At 41.5% G+C, this 16,884-nt stretch overlaps 1 protein-coding gene across 5 annotated transcripts in view; it reads right to left on the bottom strand.

Annotated features, from left to right (window-relative positions):
- Window positions 1-16,884, bottom strand: part of AAGAB (alpha and gamma adaptin binding protein) — a 74,045-nt gene that overhangs the window by 19,994 nt on the left and 37,167 nt on the right. The window lies entirely within an intron of this gene.

The raw sequence follows: 16,884 nt of genomic DNA, 5'->3' as shown, positions 1-16,884 counted from the left end.
AGGCAAATGGAGAGCGAAGACAGCTACACCGGAGACCAAAAAGGGAGGTGGGAGTGGGGGGAATCAACTTTAAAAACCTGTCACATTTGGCATAAAGCATTGGCCCCCGTCAGTTTCTCTTTCATAACAAGAGGACATTATCCAATTATAAAAAACCCCAAATGCTAAGTCTCCATAGCCACAAGCTGGCTCTCACAGGAGCTGAGGGTAACTCAAGTAGGCAGCTGAGATTTTATTGACATCCCTCTTCTTAAATCAATTTTCAGGTAGAGTAAATGGAAGGGAAGACAGTACAGGGAAGATTATACAAGGTGAGCAAATTAATGTGGATACAGACATCTAAAAAACCTACTGAGGTGTACAGGCATTTCTATCCATTTCATTTGCAGACCATTTGAAGGCTTTGATGCATACAGTGGAAACTCTGACCTCTCTACAGTAAACACAGCGACATTTGGGAATTTCCTCCAAGGACAGCATATTAAAAAGCAGAGACATTATTTTGTCAACAAAGGTCTGTCTAGTCAAAGCTATGGTTTTTCCAGTAGTCATGTATGGGTTTGAGAGTTGAAATATAAAGAAAGCTGAGCGCCGAAGAATTGATTGTTTTGAACCGTGGTGTTGGAGAAGACTCTTGCGAGTCCCTTGGACTGCAAGGTGATCCCATCTGCCAATCCTAAAGGAGATCAGTCCTGAATATTCGTTGGAAGGACTGATGCTGATGCTAAAACTACAATACTTTGGCCACCTGATGCAAAGAACTGACTCATTGGAAAAGACCCCAATGCTGGGAAAGATAGAAGGTGGGAGGAAAAGGGGACAACAGAGGATGAGATGGTTGGATGGCATCACTGACTCAACGGACATGGGTTTGAGTGAACTCCGGGAGTTGGTGACGGACAGGGAGGCCTGGCGTGCTGCAGTCCATAGGGTCACAAAGAGTTGGGCACGACTGAGTGACTGAACTGAACTAAGAGCTTAGTATGTACCACCTGACCCTTCAGCTCACTGTTTCTCAGCTGTTTTCATCATGGCCCCTGAAGGAAAAACTTGTTTCCTTCTCTACTTATAACCAACACTTCTGACATCAGATGTGTGGTTTTTTTTCCCACACCAAGCAATTCTCCAGTTCTTGGAGGACACCAACTACATATCCTACAATTTAATGCAATTCTGACACTACTCTCCATAGACAGTGTAGAACTGCCTGCTCCAAGGGCTTGGTTCCTCATGAACCCCTCCTCAGCGTTGATAATTTGCTAGAATGCCTCACAGAACTCAGAAAAACAGTTTACCTACTAGATCACCAATTCATTATAAAAGAATATAGCTCAGGAACACCCAGATGGAAGAGATGCATAGAGCAAGGTATCCAGGCATGCCTCCCTCCCAGCACCTCAATGTGTTAACCAATCTGGAAACTCCAAATTCCACTGCTTACAATTTAACTGGAAGTAAATGACTGATTAAATCATTGACCATTGGTGATTAACAACCTCTAGCCATCCTCCCCAACTCAGAGGTTGGGGGTGGGGTCGAAAGTTCCAACCATCTAATCATGTGGCTGGTTCCCCTGATAACCAGTCTCCCATTCTCAGGGGCTTTCCAAAAGTCATTCTATTAACATAAACTCCAGTGTGGTTTAAAGGGGTCTGTTATTGAATTCACAGAAGATACTATTTTCACCTTGACTGCTCTGGAATTGTTTCAGGAGCCAGGACAAAACCCAAATATTAATTTATTGTATTATTTGGAGCTCTGTGCCAGGAACTGGGTACAAAGACACGCCCCCTCAGGGCCTTTCTAGACATTTGTTTCCTAATTATGATATACCCTCCTTACTGAACTATTAATATCACAGATGCACTATATCTATGCTTATACATTATCTGCATATCTGTGCTTTATACATAAAAAATAAATTATATATACTACCCCATGTAAAACAGATAGCCAATGGGAATCTGTCGTATGACTCAGAAAACTCAAACTGGGGCTCTGTAACAACATGGCGGGGGGTCGGGGATGGAGGGGTGGGAGTGAGGTTCAAGAGAGAGGGGACATATGTATCCCTATGGCTGATTCATGTTGATGTACGGCAGAAGTCAACACAATCAACCAGTTGTAAAGCAATTATCCTTAAATTTAAAACGAATAAAAATTTCTTTAAAATGAAGCTTTCACTTATGAAACAAGACATTGGTAGGGCCAAGAATATGAAACCAGGTTATTATAAGTTAGCCCAGAAATTTCACCTCTATATCAAGAAGATTTATAGATCTCTCTCTAGAATAACAATTTGTCTACAACTCATGTGAAGGGCTGACTCATTGGAAAAGACCCTGATGCTGGGAGGGATTGGGGGCAGGAGGAGAAGGGGACGAGAGGATGAGATGGCTGGATGGCATCACTGACTCAATAGACGTGAGTCTGAGTGAACTCCGGGAGTTGGTGATGGACAGGCAGGCCTGGCGTGCTGCAATTCATGGGGTTGCAAAGAGTCGGACACAACTGAGCGACTGAACTGAACTGAACTGCAGTACTATAATTTAACCTGTTTCCTTTTACAATGTGAAATTAAGTAACAAATTACAATAAGTGAGCACCTATTATGTACAAATAAACCTTAACTCAAACTAAAGAGAATAATCCATGGTGACTCTGAAGAGAAATAATTTTAAAATTATTATTTAAAAATTTAAAATAAACTATCTTTCATTAGGCATAACAAGATAGTTATTACAGTAACTATCCAGAAGCCTTACCGGTGTTTTGGATTAAGTGCAGAACAATGGGATAAACTTAGTATCAACACCACATCAACCTTTTTAAAAGGATTTATTTAAAATGCAGTCAGTAAAAATGGTCCAAAAACTCAGGTATGATCATTACTTCCTGCCTGTCTCATTAAAAATCTTACTCATGGCAGCAGAACGCCTCGGCTTGAGAGAGTTCTGTGGGGAATGAGCTCATCTGACTCTGCCAATAATTTCCCATGCAGCCTGGGTAAATTATTTAACTCCTCTGTGTTCATTTCTCTCACCAGCCAATACTGTAGATCCACACACTGTGATCCCCTGGAGAAGGGAATGGAAACCCATTCCAGTACTCTTGCTGGAGAATTCCCAACCTAGTCGGACATGACTGAGCAAATAACACACACACAGAGATACACACACACACACAGTAATGCAAAAACACACAACGCTCCTGGGTCAGGAGACCTGCCCTCTTGTCTCACCTTAGCTACTGATTCACTGTGGGGATGTGGGCAAGTCACCTCTCTTCCCTGGGGCCTCGTTTTTCCGCATCTATGAAAGGAACACATCATGCCAGAGGCATGCATAGCGATTCTATGTTCTAAATGCTTCCCCTGGCTAATTCATATACACTAGCATACCAAACAAAACAATGTCCCTTATTAAATTTTATAAAGTTCAACAATATGCAATCTGTACAGCCAGTACAAGACTTGATAGAAAAAAATACTGCATAGAAAAATATTGGGAAGTAAATGATTGTTCTCCAAAGGAAAAGTCTTAAAAGTTTAGGCCAAGTGCCTTCCTAACTTGAATCAGGCACAACTGTCATTCAAAAGAATTCACTGCAGTCCTTTTAGAATCATTTCTCTTTTCTGCCTGAATCATCTCTTAGTGGAATATACTCCACAAATTACCTCCTAGGCTTTGGGAAATCAAGTCCGTATGTACCCTAGGCATACCCTACACTACATATTCCAATTAAATCCCTTCTCAGTTTTGGTTTTTCCAAACTCATTACTTGAGACAATCTCCATTCTTCCCATCCCCTTGATCATTTCAACAGCTCTGAGCTAAATCATTTCCACTGGAACTTTCTTCACCTCCAAGGAGGACAAGGAAGAAGAGTGATCAAAATGAAAGCCAGTAAATAGGGAGATGTGGGGAAAATACATTACAGAGAAAATTTTCACCACTGTTCTCAGCTCTATATCACAAAGTAAAATATCCTTTCCTCAAACTACCAGACTAAGATATTATATCTTCTGAGAATTAACAGGCCTGTTCTCTGACTTTTCTATGCAATTTACTGCTTCTAGGAATACTGCTTCATAAAAGACTGAAGTAACTATTATTAGAAGCATTCAACCAAAAACGGTGGACAATCATCTGGCAGGGATGCTATAGAAACCATACCTGTACTGGATAGAACAGACTAGCTCAGGCGTTCCTATCAGTTTTCTATCTAAATGCATTCGAGAGATATGTCACCTATCCATCAACTGGGTAATACGGGCTTACTAGTTAAAATGATTATCAACGGGAGCCAGGCAAACACCTGGAGAAGATGTGTGTCATATCTAGTATACATTCCCCCACTCCCACTGGATTAAATTACTTCTAAAACTGCCTCTGAATATAAAACCTTACCAATACTCTCACACAGTCTATATTTGAAGGCTAAGCATCTGATACTTTGCTACCATCATCTAACATATTATCCAACCATTCCCCTTATTTCATCACAATTTTAATTACTGGCTCACTGTCCTTTTCTCCAATACTATTTCTGTCTGATTCTCAGAAAGTTCAATATACATACTGATAGTCCTTCTAAGAACTTGGCTCTTGATTCATTAAAGTTTCGTTTCACAGATGTTGTCCTCAACCTATTTCAGTAAAAGAGTCCCATGGTCATAGCCTAAGATCTTATTATTATCAATTACAACCCCTCTGTCATCTCAATTTCATGCATCTCATTCGCTGGTCACTGCTTATTTTCCCAGCTTATTATCCCCACTCCCTTATAGTAGCCCAAGCCAATTATCCTTCAGCTTCACTAGGACCTCAAAACTATCACCTTTTCCCTGATCCTCTCCACCCTGATTTTTCTCTCCCTTTCTTACTCAGCTTAAATTCCATGATCAATCATTATACTCATTCTCTTATGAAGTGAAGTAAAGTGAAGTCGCTCAGTAGTGTCCGACTCTTTGTGACCCCATGGACTGGGGCCTACCAGGCTCCTCCATCCATGGGATGTTCTAGGCAAGAGTACTGGAGTAGGTTGCCATTTCCTTCTCCAGGGGATCTTCCCAACTCAGGAATTGAACCCTGGTCTCCAGCATTGCAGGCAGACGCTTTAACCTCTGAGCTACCAGGGAAGCCCTTTCTTCTCTCTTACCATGATTATCCTTGCTTGGTAATAGCTCAACGGCCGATTCCATGGCTGTACCCGTGTACCTGAAGGCAGCCAGGGAAAAGACCCACCCTTCGACTCCACTCCCACAGGCACACACACACACTCATGCCGCCTGTGCCTGTCTTCACTTTAAACGTATCACACCAAATTTCAAGCGGGCCCCTTCGTGCTGTCTGGCAGTCATTTATTTTTAGCATCATATCTTACATCCCTAGGATCATCTACTGTCTCATTCTCCTAGATAACTTTCACATTTTCTTCTCTCTCCTCAAATCCTAATGCAACCTCCTTCTGTCCTCAGATGATAACCTGGCTTCTTACTTCACTGAGAAAACAGAGGCCATCAGAAGAAATTTCCACAGATCTCCATGCCACATCTCCCCACCCGGCAACATCTGTGCCCACATACTCCATTCTGCCTCTGCACAGATCTACTTTCCCCTCCCATCCACGGCCAACCTCTTCACTCCCCCACTAGAGCCCGCCCTCTCTCACCTACTCAAGGACAGCCTCTAGCACTCCTCCCTTCTCCTCCTCCTTCAACAGTTTTCTCACTTTTTACAAGCTCGTTCCCTTCAGCCTATGAACATGCTGCTCTTGATCTCATTCTCAAGAAAAATAATAAAAGAAAACCACACCCTTCTCACTAGCACCCACCTATTTCTTTGTTCCTTTTTCCTGCAAAAAAAAAATTTTCAAGAGCGGTTTTCAGTCACCATTTCCAATTCCTCTCCTCCCTATCTCTTCTAAGACTACTTCACCAAAACTGTTCTCAAGGCCACTGATGATCTCCACATTGCTAAATCTGAAGACCAGTTCTCATCTTCCTTGACCCGTGAGCGGCCTCTGGCGCGGCTGACCACCCCCTCCACCTTGACAGCCCTCCAATGTGCTTCCAGGCCCCTGTCACTCTCTGTGTCCCTGGCTGGTTCTTTCTCTTCTCCCCATCCTCCTCCTGTTGGAATGTCCCTGTGCTGAGTCCTTGGTCCTCTTTATTCACTACATTTACTCACCTGGCGATCTCATGTAGACTCAAGGTTTTAAATGCTATGCATGTGCCTCTCCATGCATCTAGCCAACGGGCTACTTGATATCTCCACTTGGAAGTCTAGCGTCCATTTCAAAAGTTAACATGTCCAAAAGGAAACCACTGATATGCCCCTTTGCCCCTCAAAGTCGGCTTCACCTGCAGCTTCCTTACTGCTGCTGATGGCATCCTCTTCCTCTGACTGCTCAGGCCTGCATCCTGGGGTCCTCCTTGACTGTCCTCTCTCGCTCATCCCTCACATCCAAACCATCAGGAAATCAAGCTGGCACGACCACAAAACAGATCCAGAATTTGACCTTTCCTCACTCCTTCCATTGCTACAACTCTGGTCTGTGTCACCGCTCTCTCTCACCTGGAATACTACAATCACCTCCTATGAGATCACCTTGGTTCCTCCTCCCCTCTACCATCTCTTCACAAAGCAGCCCGAGTGCTCTTTTCAGACCTCACGTCAGTCATGTTACTCTTCTACTCAGCAAAAGACCTGCCAAAGTCCCTGGCTGCCTCTGAGCAAATACAAAAGTTACTATGATGGCCTGTGAGACCCTTCATTATCCCCTGACTGTGCTCCCTCCTCAGCCACAGTGCAGTCCTCGATATTCTTCAAACACATCAGGTGTGGATTCTCTTCAGGGCCTCTGCTGTAGCTATCCACTCTGCCTGCTAAGCTATTCTCCCAGATATCACATGGCAAATACCTCATCTCCATCATCAGATCTCAAGCTCTGAAGATCAACCTTAAGACCTACACCTATTTAATACTGCAATCTACCCAACTATCTCAATATCCTTAAAACCTGCTGTATTTTTCTTTCATTATCACTTATCATCTTCTAGTATATTGTACAACTTACTAATTAGGTGTATTGTCTACTGGCTGTGTCCCACTAGAATGAAAACTCCACAAGGACAGAAACTTGGGTCTGTTTTGTTCACTGATGTATCCCAACCACAGAGATCAATGCCTGGCACATAGTAACCACTTGATAAATATTATTTGGACTTGCCTGGTGGTGCAGTGGATAAGAATCTGCCTGCCAATAACGGGGACATGGGTTTGATCTCTGGTCCAGGAAGATTCCACATGCCGGGAGCAACTAAACCCATGTACCATGATACTGAGCCCGAGGTCTTGAGTCCATGAGCAGCAACTACTGAAGCCCACCTGCCTAGAGACTGTGCTCTACAACAAGAGAAGCCACTACAGTGAGAAGCTTGTGCACTGCAATGAAGCGTAGCCCTTATGGCCACAACGAGAGAGAGTCTGCGCAAAGCAATGAAGACCCAGCCCAGCCAGAAAAAAAAAAAAAAGGATTTTTCTGAATGAATGAACAGACACTTGAAACTGGGTCTTAAAATTAGGAAGCAGTGAGAAATCTGAGGTCGACAGAAGACAAACTCATATGATCTAGCCACACCTAAGGTCTCAACTGTGCCCCAGACAGGTAGCTACTTATAAAGGCTGTGTTATTTCTCCCTGGTCTCAAGAAGATCTTGTCATACTAGAAATAGGTACCAAGGACGTACAGAGGACAGGGCCCACTATGTTCATCTTGCCTCTAGGTGACTCTACCCTGGGCAGAGTCCTATCTCTGTCCTCTGGCTTTGTAAGTCAGAGGAGTGACCTGTGAGTATTGCACAACTCATGAATGGGAGAAAGCAAATCAGTCAAGGGGCTAATAGCTTTCAAAATGCCGAGTTTACTCCTGTGGATTAAGCACAGACTCTTACAAGTTAGAATTAGAGGACTATCATCTACGACAGTGGTTCTGAACCAAATTGCCTATCTGAATTCCTGAGGCACTTAAAAAATACTGTAGCCACCCCTCCCTTCTAAGATAAATGGTCTGGGTGAAACCCAGACAGCACAGGTCGTAAAAGCTTCCCAGGTGATCTCACTGTACAGCCAGAGCCATGGATGGAGACCAACCTCCTTTTCCAGATTAAAAATAAAGCCTAGACAGAATGAGAGCCACATAAGGTAACACAGCTACGTAGAAATGTTCGGACAGGACACTGTCACCAGACTCTTTGGAAAAATGTCATTAAAATATAGTAATTTATAAGGCTATACGTTACAGTAGTTACATGCATGAGACTTCAAAATTATAAAGATCTAAGTTCAAATCAGAGGTTTTGCTATTTCACAGCTAATATTAGTGGTTCTCAAACTTTACTGCATGTTATAATTACCTGGGGATAATTACCTGGAGAAGATGTTTTAAATCTCTATGCGTAGGCCACAACAGTTAATGCAGAATCTCCAAGAATGAGATTCAGGCATCAGTACTTTTTAAAGTTCCCCAAGTGATTCCAGTGTGCACACAAATTTGAGAACTGATGACTTATATGACCTTGGGGAAATTACTTGACCTCTTTAAGCCTAACTCTTTTGAATACTGTGATTAAATAAGATAATGTATGTATATCAGCAGCTCATTAGTATGGTTACCATCGCACTGCCTTCTCCGACCAACATCCTTCTAACAGTACCATCATCATTATCAGTCCTCTTTCCTTCCTGACTTCCCTCCTTGTTTCCTTTCTCCTTCCAGCCTTCCCTTTCCTCCTCCTTACTGAGGTATCACTTGCGTATACACAACATTCGACTTCTCTCGTGTGTGGAAGTTGGTGGGTTTTGGTGTTTACAAAGCTGGGTAGCCACCATCACTACATAATTCTAAAACACTTTCATCACTCCAAAAAAGAAATCTCACACCCCGAACCACCCCTCCCTGCCCCTGGGAGCCACTAACCTACTTTCTATCTCTATGAATTTAACTCTTCTGAACACTTCACTTAAGTGGAATTGTTAAAATACGTGGCCTTTGTGTCTGGCTTTTTTCATTTAGCATAATGTTTTTGAGGTTCATCCACGTTGTAGCATGCATCCATGCTTCATTTCTTTTTATGGTTGAATAATATTCTATCATATGGATGTTGTTTTCAGCAGTTATTTCCAATTCAGCATTTGTTTCCACTTTTTTTTGCAATTATGAATATTGCTGCTAGAAACATCTGTGTACAAGTTTTTTTGTGGACATATGTTTTCAATTCTCTTGGGTAAAATACCTATGAGTGGAACTGCTGGGTCATATGGCTTACTTTTCTGAGAAACTACTACTGTTTCAAAGTGGCTACAGCACCATTTTACATTCTCATCATCAGTGTATAAGGGTTCTAATTTCTTCACATCCTCACTAATGCTTCTTAATGTCTCTTTAGATTATAGCTAACCTGGTGGGAATGAAGTTGCATCTCATGTGGCTGTGACTTCCCTGATGATTAATAATGTTAAGCATCTTTTCATATGCTTACTGACCATTTGTGTACCTTCTTTGGAAAAATGTCTATTCAACTCCTTCACCATTTAAAAAATTGCACTGTCTTTTCATTATATTAAGCTATATGATTTCTTTATACATTCTAAGTACTACATTCCATGCAAAGATGGGCATAATAAAGACAGAAATGCCATGGACCTAACAGAAGCAGAAGATATTAAGAAGAAGTGGCAAGAATACACAGAAGAACTGTACAAAAAAGGTCTTAGTGACCCAGATAACCACGATGGTGTGGTCACTCACCTAGAGCCAGACATCTTGCAGTGTGAAGTCAAGTGGGCCTTAGGAAGCATTACTATGAACAAAGCTAGTGGAGGTGATCAAATCCCAGCTATTTCAAATCCTAAAAGATGATGCTGTTAAACTGCTGAATTCAATAGGAAAATTGGATTTGGAAAACTTAGCAGTGGCTACAAGACTGGAAAAGGTCAGTTTTCATTCTAATTCCAAAGAAGGGAAATGCCAAAGAATGTTCATACTAGGGCACAGTTCCACTTATTTCACCATGCAAGCAAGGTAGTGCTCAAAATCCTTCATGACAGGCTTCAACAGTACATGAACCAAGAACCTTCAGATGTACACGGTGGATTTAGAAAAGGCAGAGGAACCAGAGGTCAAATTGCTAACATCCGTTGGACCATAGAAAAAACAAGGGATATTTAAAAAAAAAAAAAAAAAAAAAAATAGAAAAAACAAGGGAATTCCAGAAAAACATATTCTTCATTGACTACACTGAAGCCTTTGACTGTGTGGATCACAACAAATTGTGGAAAATTTTTGGAGATTCTGCATTAACTGTTGTGGGGTGAGGCCTAGGCATAGAGATTTAAAACATCTTCTCCAGGTGATTATCCCCAGGTAATTATAATATGCAGCAAATTTTGAGAACTACTAACATTAGCTGTTTGGAGAAGGCAATGGCACCCCACTCCAGTACTTTTGCCTAGAAAATCCCATGGACGGAGGAGCCTGGTAGGCTGCAGTCCATGGGGTCGCTAGAGTCGGACACGACTGAGCGACTTCACTTTCACTTTTCACTTTCATGCATTGGAGAAGGAAATGGCAACCCACTCCAGTGTTCTTGCCTGGAGAATCCCAGGGATGGGGGAGCCTGGTGGGCTGCCGTCTATGAGGTCGCACAGAGTTGGACACGACTGAAGCGACTTAGCAGCAGCAGCAGCAGCAGCAGCAGCAGCATTAGCTGTTAAAGAGATTAGAACACCAGACCACCTTACCTGCCTCCTGAGAAACCTGTATGCAGGCCAAGAAGCAAAAGTCAGAACCAGACATGGAACAATGGACTGGTTCAAAATTGGGAAAGGAGTATGTCAAGGCTGTATACTGTCACCTGTTTATTTAACTTATATGCAGAGTACATTACGCAAAATGCCGGGCTGGATGAATCATAAGCTGGAATCAAGACTGCTGGTAGAAATATCAATAACCTCGAGATATGCAGATGACACCACCCCAATGGCAGAAAGCGAAGGGGAACTAAAGAGCCTCTTGATGAAGGTGAAGGAGGGTAAAAAAGCTGGCTTAAAACTCAACATTCAAAAAACTAAGATCATGGCATCTGGTCCCATCACTTCATGGCAAATAGATGAGGAAAAAATGGAAACAGTGGCAGAATCTTGGGCTCCAAAATCACTGCAGATGGTGACTGCAGCCATGAAATTAAAGGTGCTTGCTCCTTGGAAGAAAACCTATGACAAACCTAGACAACATATTAAAAGCAAAGACATTATTTTGCCAACAAAGGTCCATATAGTCAAAGCTATGGTCTTTCCAAAAATCATGTAGAGATGTGAGAGCTGAACCATAAAGATGGCTGAGCACCAAAGAATTGATGCTTTTAAACTGTGGTGCTGGAGAAGGCTCTTGAGAGTCCCTTGGACAGGAAGGAGATTAAACCAATCAATCCTAAAGGAAAATTAACCGTAAATATTCACTGGAAGAACTGATACTGAAGCTCCAAATCTTTGGTCACCTGATGCAAAGAGCTAACTCACTGGAAAAGACACTGATGTTGGGAAAGATTGAGGGCAGGAAGAGAACGGGGCAACAGAGGATGAGATAAGTTAGGTGGCATCATCAACTTAATAGACATGAGTTTGATCAAACTCCAGGAGATAGTGAAGGGCAGGGAAGCCTGGAGTGCTGCGGTCCATGGAGTCACAGAGTCAGACATGACTGACTGACTGAACAACTAGATCCTTATCAGATAAATGTATGGTTTACAGATACTTTCCACCATTCAGAGGACACTTTCCTAAGTGTACTTTGAATTACAAAAGTTTTTTAATTTTGATGAAGTTCAATTTATCTTTTCTTTGGTTGTTTCTGTATCACTAATGTGTGTGTGTGTTTCCAGCTGCACAATATATCCCTCATTTTTTTTTTAGTAGTTCAAGTATAGTTGATTTCCCTGATAGCTCAGTTGGTAAAGAATCTGCCTGCAATGCAGGAGACCCCGGTTCGATTCCTGGGTTGGGAAGATCTGCTGCAGAAGGGACAGGTTACCCACTCCAGTATTCTTGGGCTTCCCTTGTGGCTCAGCTGGTAAAGAATTCGCCTGCAATGTGGGAGACCTGGGTCCGATCCCTGGGTTGGGAAGATCCCCTGGAGAACAGAAAGGCTACCCACGTCAGTATTCTGGCCTGGAGAATTCCATGGACTATACAGTCCATGGGTCACAAACAGCTGGACATGACTGAGCAACTTTCACTTCACATAACTGATTTACAATACTATGTTAGTTTCAAGTGTACAGCAAAGTGATTCAGTTTTACATATATAAATATTCAGATTATTTTCCATTATAGACTATTATAATATAGTGAATATAGCTCCCTTTGCTATACAGTAAATCCTTATTGTTTTATGTGGTTTATATCTGTTAATCTCATACTTCTAAGTTATCATTAACTTTATATTTTCTATTTACCCTATTGTACAGACCAGATGTCAGTTTCTTGCTTCAACTGCCAAACCCTGTGGCAGACAGTGTTGCTTTGGGGAATTCTGAAGGGAAGATTCTCAAGACAAGTGGTCCTGGAAGCTGTTAGGGCCTTACCTGAAAAATTCCTCAACCCATGCCAGCTGTCTATGAGCCCCAAGATTCCAGGCTGGCAGGCCAAAACTTTTTACCAAGTCCAAGCTCATAATGCTCATGGCATGACAGATTAATAAATCGAGAGACAAGTTGTTGAGGCAAGGAATAACAACCTTATTTGCAAAACCAGCAGGCCACAAAGGTGGTGAAACTAGAGTCCCAAGGAACCATCTTCTATATTATTAACTTTTAAGGAAAAGACTAGGGGCAAAAACTTAACGAGGCTACCTACTATAGCAGGGTAAGTTATTCAGACTTGCAATAAGCAAAGAATTGAGCTTGCCATTCATTTCAATCAGGAAGTCCCACTGAGGAAAACACATTCACTTTATTTTGGTAGAAGGCAGGAAGACAGTTATTCATGTCTAAGTTTTTAATTAAGTGGATTTTCAGATTGAGTGTTTGACTTTTGAATGCCTAATGGCCAATAAACTGCAAAGAAATGAAACCCTAGTCAGATCTGTATGTTTTCAGGGATATTTGCCGGAACAGCTAAATTTTCACAGTCCTTATTAGAATTGGAAATGTTTTTCCCAAGCTGAGCACATTTAAAATGCATTTTTAAAAGGTTTTCAAACTGATACTTTTCTGAATTGAAATTAAAGACCAATATGACATAACCTCAATGATCCATTATTGCTTGACAAATAAATAGATAATACATATTTCAAAATAATTAACTGAGATTATATAACTGGCAATGCAATAATCCCAAAGAATCAACTGTGATTACAGTAATTTTTCTAATGAAAACAACAACATAAAAACTAGTCATTAGTGTCCTGAAAGTGAGAAGTGGCACCACTCCACCTCTCCCTGTTTTACATTCAGTGTGGTATATACTATATTACTATATTACATATTGTCAATTTCTGCCACAAGAGTCCACTTCTGATTTGTTCACAGTTTCTTTATTTCCTCCCTCTGTACAAATGTTGAAAATTTTAAATGCATTTTTCATTAACTGCCATAATGATATGATACCCCCATAACCTGTTCATGTGATGATTTAAGTAGCTCTTTCTTATATTAAAGAATCTTAGGTCCTTGGAATAACTCAACTAGGTCATGTTATATTCTTTTTATGTATTTCAGGGCTAGGGTTGCTAGCATTTTGGTTAAAATCATGGCATCTATGTTCATAGAGGAGATGGCCTCTAATGACTTTCTTTACTGGTACTATTTTTAGGGATTTGGATCATTTTAACCTGGCCTTAGAATGAATTAGGTATGCTACCTCTCCTACTGTTCTCTAAAATCCTGTGTAAAAGATGTATAGAACAGTATTTTGGACTCTGTGGGAGAAGGCGAGGGTGGGATGATCTGAGAGAATAACACTGAAACATGTATATTATCATATGTGAAACAGATCGCCAGTCCAGGTTCAGTGCATGAGACAGGGCGCTCAGGGCTGGTGCACTGGGATGACCCAGAGGGATGGGATGGGGAGGGAGGTGGGAGGGGGGTTCAGGAATGGGGAACACATGTATACCTGTGGCTGATTCATGTCAATGTATGGCAAAAACCACTACAATACTGTAAAGTAATTAGCCTCCAATTAAAATTCATAAATTTTAAATAAATAATAAAACCCTGTGTAAAAAACCTTGGTTGAATTTCCAGCAGAAAGACAAACAAAAAAGAACACTTCCAATACCTTTCTTTATTTTGTCAACTAACTTCCTGATGTAAAATTTTGGGGGGTTTAAAAAGCTTTGAGTAGTGATGGCTGGACAACAATGCGAACGTATTTAATGCCTCTGAACCACATACTTAAAAATGGTTCAAATGATAACTCTCATGCTATGTGTATTTAACCACAATTTTTAAAGAAAAGAGAAAAATAAAAGGAGAGAAAGAGAAAAAGGGGGAAATGAAAGAGAAAAAAGAAGTAGAAAAGATGGACACCTGCAAATAAACAAAGCAGCCTGAGCACCTGCTGGCAGGATTCAAGAACAGCCTGCTGGGAGGCAGGCTCGGTTCACTCAGCCCACCAGCAAAGCAAGGACCTGCAGGGAGCACGGGAGGTAGGGCAACCCTGGAACAGGAACGTGACCCCCACCATACACTCACACAGAGTTCTGTCTCTAATCTAAGATGTGGGTTACACAAGGACGTCCTCCACGCCTCCTAAAATGTGGGCTGCCTCTAAATGTCACTGTATTTCCACACCTCGGGCTCCTTCAAGAAGGAAGAGAATTAAGTCTCCTTCATACCATGTAGGTCAAGATCCTCTTAAAAATGGAATTAAGCTAACAGCAATATTTGAGATTTGTTTAACAGCAAACCAATATATCACTTACTGCAGAGAAAACAAATAAATGACGCTTCAAGGCAAAGACCGTGAGAAATCCAGTGTGCCTCTTGGCTTTGCAGTTCTCATAAGTATTGTTTAGTGTTTGAAAAGCATATTTTGTTTTCCAGAAAATACCTTTGACCATAATTCCAAAGTAATAAAGTGTGTTCAGTCCAGCTTCTAAATTTATAGCTATAAATGTCAATTATAAGATGTGAATGCGTGCTAAGTTACTTCTGTCATATCCGACTCTTTGCAACCCCATGAACTGTAGCCTGCCAGGCTCCTCTATCCATGGGATTCACCAGGCAAGAAGACTGGAATGGGTTGCCGTGACCTTCTCCAGGGGATCTTCCTGATCCAGGGATCAAACCTGTGTCTTTTAAGTCTCCTGCATTGGTAGCTGGGTTCTTTACCACTAGCACCACCTGGGAAGCCCACAGTACTTACTTAATGTGCAAACTTGGGGGACAGATTTTTCAAAAAGTGATTGAAACTGAATAAGCTCTCCTGAAAATATTCCTCATGACTATAAAAAGCACCACTGAATGTAACTGTATTCCACACTGATCCAGTTTATGTCCCATACCTTAAGTGTATTTTCATAGTGATGATTGTCTATAGCAATGGTTCACCATGATAAATTTTCAACAAGGATTTGCTGAATGAATGAATGAGAACCAAGCCTTGACTGGAGTCTGTTTTGGTAACAGGGAGATGACAACATAGGCTGAAATCTATTTTTTTTAGAACTATGATGGCCTTAACTTAATTGCTTCTGCAACAGAATAAAGTCTAATATCTTTGGAATTCAACATAACAGACCCATTAGATTTTCCCCCAGAAAAAAATTAAGTAAAACGGAGGAAGGAGAAGGAAAGGGGAGGAAGGAATACCTTTCTATGCCAGAAGCAAATTCTCTCATGATGTATGGCTTAAATTAGATCTCAGGCAAGCTCAAAAGCCCCCACTTCACTTTACTCTCAAGTGTCAACAGAAAATTGAGATGAAATATCTCTGTTTTTATAAAACCAATTTTCCTTTATCTCAGGGAATATGGGATAAGGTCACTTAAACATGATTTTTCTCATTCTTTTCTGCAGTGTTTCACCTAGCATAACATACTTGTTGGGGCAGCCAAGAGCTACAAAAAAGAAAAACGCTACACAGGCAGTGATTCCCTAAAGAAATATGTTATAGGTTGAACTACACCCCCCTACAAATTATATGGTGAAGTTCTAACCTCTCATACCTCCGATTGTTACCTTATTTGCAAATATAATTAGTAAAGATGAAGTCATGTTGGGGTAGGGTGGGCTCTTAATTCATTATGACTATTATCCTTATATAAAGAAGACAGGGACAGAGACCAGCAAACAGGGAGAATACATGTGAAGACTGGAATTACGCTACCAGAAGCCAGAAGAGACAGCCGGGGCAGATACCTCCCTGACACCTTCAAAGGGAACACAGCCCCTGCTGACACCTTGATTTTGGACCTCTGGCATCTAGAACTGTGAGACAATAAATACCTGTTGTTCTAAGACTCCAGCTGGCTGTACTTTGTTACTGCAGCCTCGAGCAAACTAATACAGACAATAAGAGGCTAATGTACCAACTAGCCTGTTGGCTTCAAATCGCACTTCAGGTTCAGCTTCTCGCCCTGTGGCTACTGAGCTGCGGCCACAGGGGCCTGGTCTCCTGACTTCAGGCTCTACCTCTACGTGCTTCAGCTGCCAAACCCACCACAACATCAACCTTTCAAAGGTGTCAACTTCTTTGCACCACTTGTTAAGAAGTCTCATAATGACTTATCACTTCCTATAGGAAAAAGCTCAGATTGTCCTGCCTCAAATACAGGCCTCTCTCCCCTAAGCTAGGTCCAACTGGTAGGCAAGAGTTT

The sequence above is a fragment of the Bubalus bubalis genome, chromosome 11 (assembly GCF_019923935.1).
Source record: "Bubalus bubalis isolate 160015118507 breed Murrah chromosome 11, NDDB_SH_1, whole genome shotgun sequence".
NCBI lineage: Eukaryota > Metazoa > Chordata > Mammalia > Artiodactyla > Bovidae > Bubalus > Bubalus bubalis.
Note: the sequence above shows the minus strand (reverse complement) of the source record. Positions and strands in the feature narration are given on the sequence as shown.